Source organism: Lontra canadensis, unplaced genomic scaffold (genome assembly GCF_010015895.1).
Source record: "Lontra canadensis isolate GAN:19392208 unplaced genomic scaffold, GSC_riverotter_1.0 scaffold34, whole genome shotgun sequence".
NCBI lineage: Eukaryota > Metazoa > Chordata > Mammalia > Carnivora > Mustelidae > Lontra > Lontra canadensis.
The window spans coordinates 2,469,938-2,475,937 of record NW_022631028.1 but is presented as its reverse complement, the minus strand read 5'-3'; positions in this window follow the sequence as shown (position 1 = coordinate 2,475,937).

The following is a 6,000-nucleotide window of genomic DNA, read 5'->3' as shown; positions in this document are numbered from 1 at the left end:
TTATATGACTTCTTTATCAGCATTTTCAGTGGATCAAAATGTTTTCCTCATGTTCAGAAACCACAGCATCAGAGGGGTCTCCCATGAGATTTATCTGAATAAGCCATTTTAGTGATAAGTAAAGAACACAACCCAATAGCCTTTTTTTTTCCCCCCCAGTTTATGTTCTTAAGCTCACTGGAGTTTCTTTTTCTTCTTTTTACAAACTAAGTAATGCTTCCCCCACCCCCTGACAGATGGTTGATGCTTCCCAGAACTCTGTACTTCTCCAGAAACTACTCCTCAGGCAAGTCTGAGGACCACTTAAACCAAACTTTGGCAAGAAGAAGGAATCTTGTTTCCTCAAGGACATAATGAAAAAGCAAGGCCTGTGAGTAAAGCCTGTAACAATTGGGGCTAGAAATTGTTCATAAATGTGGTTAGAGAATTGGTGTCAGAAAATCCTAGGCCTAGTTTCCCAGTATCTGAGGAGGGCAGAATGTATCACAGGGGTTTATGAAAGTCTACTAAGAGAATATAAACTTACTGCCTTAATTACAAAACAAATAGGTTTTCATGTCACTTTAAGAAACAAAAGAATGAAGTCATAAAATCGATAGTGATTGGTTATGGAGAAACGAGTTGTGTATTGCTGTTAGGTGTCTAATAAAAGAATCAGCTAGACTCAGTCCCAAAGATCCCTTGATTATTATTTGAGATGAGGTTTTATCATGAGGCATAAATAACCAATGCAGTGCTCATTTTGTGCTGGGCCAGCCAGATGCCATGTTGGCTCTTCTTGGGCCTGCAATATCTTGTAAGGAGAGGTTGCTTATACCACAAATGGAATGCAAAAATCAATGAATAAAACTGATTGACAGTGAGCACGCGGTTTTGATTGGTCGGAGAAAAACACTCAGTCATTTTCACCTAGGAAATGCTTTTCATAATGTGATATCCCAGAGTCATTTTAGGGTGGCTTCCTCCTGCTGAGTACATGAAAAAGACTAACTCACTTTCGTTTGGGTTTTGGTTTTCTTTCTTTTTTTTTTTTAATTCTCCAAAAACTTAAATTATTTTTTAATTTTATTTTTTAAATTAGAATATAGTTGACATGTATTTGTTTCAGATGTGTGACTTGACAATTACATACATTACAAAGTGCTCACCATGATAAGTGTAGTTACCATCTGTCACCATACAATGTTATTATAGTATTGTATGTCACCATACAATGTTATTATAATATTATAATGCCACAATAAACATAGGAGTGCATATATATATTTTTCAACTTGTGTCCAAAAAGGTTTTGTTTAAATCAGATCTGGGCTTGGTTGGAGGTATGACAGAACTGACAGAATTATTTCCAAGTCAGAATTTGATATATTTATCACTATAACTTTGATATCATTATTAGAAGGAAAAAGTAGTCTGCAGTGTCTAATATCTTATGTATATAGCATTCTTTACTCTTTTTTTAAATTTAATTTTATTTTTTCAGTGTTCCAAGATTCATTGTTTAAGCTCCACACCCAGTACTCCATGAAATACGTGCCCTCCTTAATACCCCCAACGAGGATCACCCATCCCCCTCCCGCTCCCTTCCAAAACCCTCAATTTGTTTCTCAGTGCCCACAGTCTCTCATGGTTCATCTCCTGCTCCGATTTACCCCAATTCACTTTTCCTTTCCTTCTTCTAATGGAGAAAGCGTTACCCTCTTACACTGTTGGTGGGAATGCAAGTTGGTGCAGCCACTTTGGAAAACAGTGTGGAGATTCCTTAAAAAATTAAAAATAGAGCTACCCTATGACCCTGCAATTGTACTACTGGGTATTTACCCCAAAGATACAGACGTAGTGAAAAGAAGGATTGCATGTACCCCAATGTTCATAGCAGCAATGGCCACAGTCACCAAACTGTGGAAAAGCCAAGATGCTCTTCAACAGATGAATGGATAAAGAAGACATGGTCCATCTATTCAATGGAGTATTATGTCTCCATCAGAAGGGATGACTACCCAACTTTGTATCAACATGGATAGAACGGGAGGAGATTTTGCTGAGTAAAATAAGTCACTTACTTGTGGATCATAAGGAATAACATGGAGGACATTAGGAGAAGGAAAGGAAATGAGATTTGGGGGAAATTGGAGGAGGAGACGAACATGGGAGACTGTACACTCTAGGTTTTGGTTTTCTAGGAAGTCGTTTGGCATCAGGTAAACACTGGCTAACATTTTCAACTGGGCAATAGTCAACAGCATGGTTGTCTTTAAGAGCTTGGGCTTCTCGGGCTTAATAGACATGGATTTGAAATCACAGGTTTGGGAAAGTGAATGTAAGAGCAACAGCAATGAAAACATTTTATTTTGAAAAACATTAAACATAAAATTAGAGAAAATAGGGCAATAAACTCTCATGTACATCACCCTACTTCAGAGAGTACCAACATTTTGAGCAAGTTGCTCAACCATAGTTTCAGAAGTAAAATGAGAATAAGAATTTTCATGTCCAAGAGATCTTATACGGACTATAAAAGCAATAGCACTTATGACTTTTTGGCATAGAGGCTGGCATAAAATAAATGCTTTGAAAAGATTATTCACATTTAAACCAAGGATATCCTTGGGGTAAAGGCACTACAACCTGTGCTGAACAGAAAGTAGGATCTTTGTGTTTTTACTGGTGTTCAGAACCTCACAAAGTATATAGTCCCGAGGCATGAAAAGGTGAGCTCTTTTATTAAAGAAGTTACTCCCAAAAAGTGCAGGAATCCAGTGCTTAGCTGACTAGGGTTGTTATCTCAGTTAAAGTTCCAAATGACTCCTGAATGGCAAAAAAAATCTCCTTCGGGAGATGAGACCGTCCTTGAAATAACAATGGGTACAATAAAACAACAAGTTTATAGCTAGACAATCTTACCCCAAGGAAAGAATATTCTTTTTCCTTAGGTCTCTGAGCCACCAGTACCAGATGACCTCACAGTTAAGAACAGTCCTGCCGTTTCCTCTTGGCTATTCTCACAGGCCTTTGTGGCAGTGAGTGAAAACATTCTTTTGGAGCCAGAAATAGTTGTTGCACTCAGGGTAGAATGAGAAACTTTTTGCTGAGCTTCAGGATTCAGGATGATTAATTTGCAGAAAGCTCTTGAGGGCCAGCTAGATGGGGCTCCCCTGCTTGGAGAGGCAATCACCAAGACTAGTTTTAGAAGATGAAAAACGATCTGGGTACTCATGCTGTTTTGCAGAGCAGCTGATGATGATGATGTTGCTGTTGCTGTTGTTGTTGTTAAGAGAGAAAAGGTAGTTTCACACCTGATTTTTAGGAGCCATTATGATGTTCAAAGAATCAGTGGACAGGGTACACAGGTGTAGAATTTTTAAAATCCAGAACTAGTTTTTAAATTTTGGATTCCAAAGTAAGTTAATTTAAAAAGGGGAGGTATATCATAGAACGTCTGGTTTGAGGTCTCAGATCTGCCTCTTAAATTTGTGACCTTGGGCAAATTTCTTAATCTGTGCTAGCTTTAGTTTCCTGGTCTATTAAATGGGGATGATAATAGTGTCCTTTTCATGAGATTTTTACCAGGTAAAAGAGATAACACACATTAATGCATGCACATGGCTTTTAAATACTAAAGCTGAAGCTTTACATCATCATCATCATCATCATCATCATCATCATCATCATCATCATCATCATTACTACTAGTATTTCCCTGAGTTAACTAGTGATGTTACAGGATGGAGATATTTTTCTGAATGACTTTTCTGTTGCTCTTAACTTGGTATTAGGTGGATGATGAACTTGATGTGAAAATCTCCATGCATTAATTTTATGGTCCCCTTGTACCAAATTGCAGAAAATACGAGCATAAATCACACCTCTTCTCTTTGGCATCCAATCTGTTGATTCTACTTCTACTGTAAACAGTGAGTCAGTGTGGTATCTGGCAGGATGGGAGTTTAGAAACAACAAAGTCTCATTCTTTTGGTTTGATCCTAGCCTAGGGCCTATTACTGAGTTAAGTGTTCAGAACTGATTAGTTGAATGAATGAATGAATGAATGGTACACATTTTCAGTATCTGTTCTGGTTCTTTTTCCCAGGGAAACATATTAGGCCATGCTTTGTTTTGTTTTTGTTTTTTCCCTTAATGTTTGTTTTATCTGCCTAACCTTAAATAAAGCCAACCAATTCACATAATATACATTCTCCTTGTTTTCTAACTCATCTCATTACTTGGTTTTATTTAAATAGAAGCTAACCAGTAAAAACTTGGGTATATTTAATTTTAAAAAGCAACTTCAACAAACTCTTTTTTGGAAGAGTTTAATATTGGTCAGAGAAGACACAGTCCACAGTGAATGAACTTGAAAGCATAATGGATTTATAAGTTCTTTAAAGGGGCAAGTATAGAAAAGCCCAAATTCTTGGGATTTAAGGGTAACTTTCAGAAACCAATGCCATCTTGTCAGCTTGCCCCTCATCATTCTTCCTTGTGTTTGGTTGGCCCACTGCAGTCACTATTGCAACGCATTTATTGCTAAATGTGAGTTAAGCACATAAACTGAACAGTTTATCCTTTACAACAGTATTTAAAGGTATGTATTCTTACGCTTATTTTATCCAAGAATTAAAAGTGAATCTCAGAGAGGTCGAGCATCTTGTCCAAGGTTATACAGCTGGTAAGTTGCAGAGCCAAATTGGCTCATGCACCTGGCTTTGAATCACAAACTTAAAATTTGCTATTGAGCAAGGACGGATTTGGGTCCGGAAAAAAAAAAAAAAATTCCCACATAGACTTTCAGACAGACTCCATGTGTAAATTAAAGGGCTTCTGTGGTATTTTACTTTATATTTTCCTTTAACTTCCATGGACCTAATCAATATATCTTCCCTTGATTGTCTGTTGTCCAAAGATCACTGACTAATGAGAGAAGTAAGACCAGGATGTAGGACTTCGCACTTTTGAGATCTCCTTTAATGAAAACTAGGAGACAGGATAGCCTGCTCCCCATCTCTTTTCTCTCTCTTCACCAAATTAGCTCCCAACATGGTCACCTCTACCTTCCTAAATCCAACAGACATTGCTCAGTCTTTAGTTGATTTCTGAGCAACGTTTGCACGATCACCTACAGCTGCCTCCTTTCCCTGGCTCCAGGGCACAATTTTTTCTGATTTTTGTCCTAATACTCCTTGTTTCTCATGTGTTGGCTCACCTTCTCCCAGACATTATATGTTGGAGGTCCTATGCCCTCTCCTCTTTTTATTCTAATTTCTCTCCCTGGTGATCTCATCCACCCCCATAGTTTCATATCGCACATATTCTCAGATGACTCACAATTTTTATCTCCAGTCTTGATCTCAGCACTTAACTCCAGAACCATCTATTAACTGTCTACTTGCCATCTTTTGAATGCTTCAAAGGGACCTCACACTCAGCAAGTCCAAGACTGAGCTCATGATCTTCTCCTCTAGGCCTGGTCTTTATCCAGAGTCTCTTTCAGTGAACAGTAGCCTGTCTCATTGCTTAAGTAGAAGCCAAGGAACTATTCCCTCCATTAACCCTCATATTCATTACCAAGTCCTATTGATTTTACCCTCCTGAATCTTTCTTGAATCTACTTCTGTCTCTACTGCCATCACCCAAGTCCAAGCCACAACTATCTCTTTTCTAAACAACTGCAACATACCTTCTGACCAGTCTACTTCCATCCATGCTGGCCTCCCTACAGCATTTTCTCCACCCTGCTACTAGTGCGATTTTCCCCCCATACTTAGAATCCTTCAATAATTTTCTGTTCTCCTTAGCACATAATCAGAAATCTATCCCCTGGCCTACCAGATGCTGTGTAGTCTAGAGCAGTCATTCTCAAAATATAGTCTAAGAATGCATTAACATCATCCAGGTGTGTGTTTTCAAATACAAAGTCTTGGCTCCCACCCCAGATCTAAGAAACCAGAAACTCTGGGGTTGGGGTCTAGCAGACTGCATTTTAGCAAGTCCACCAGATGA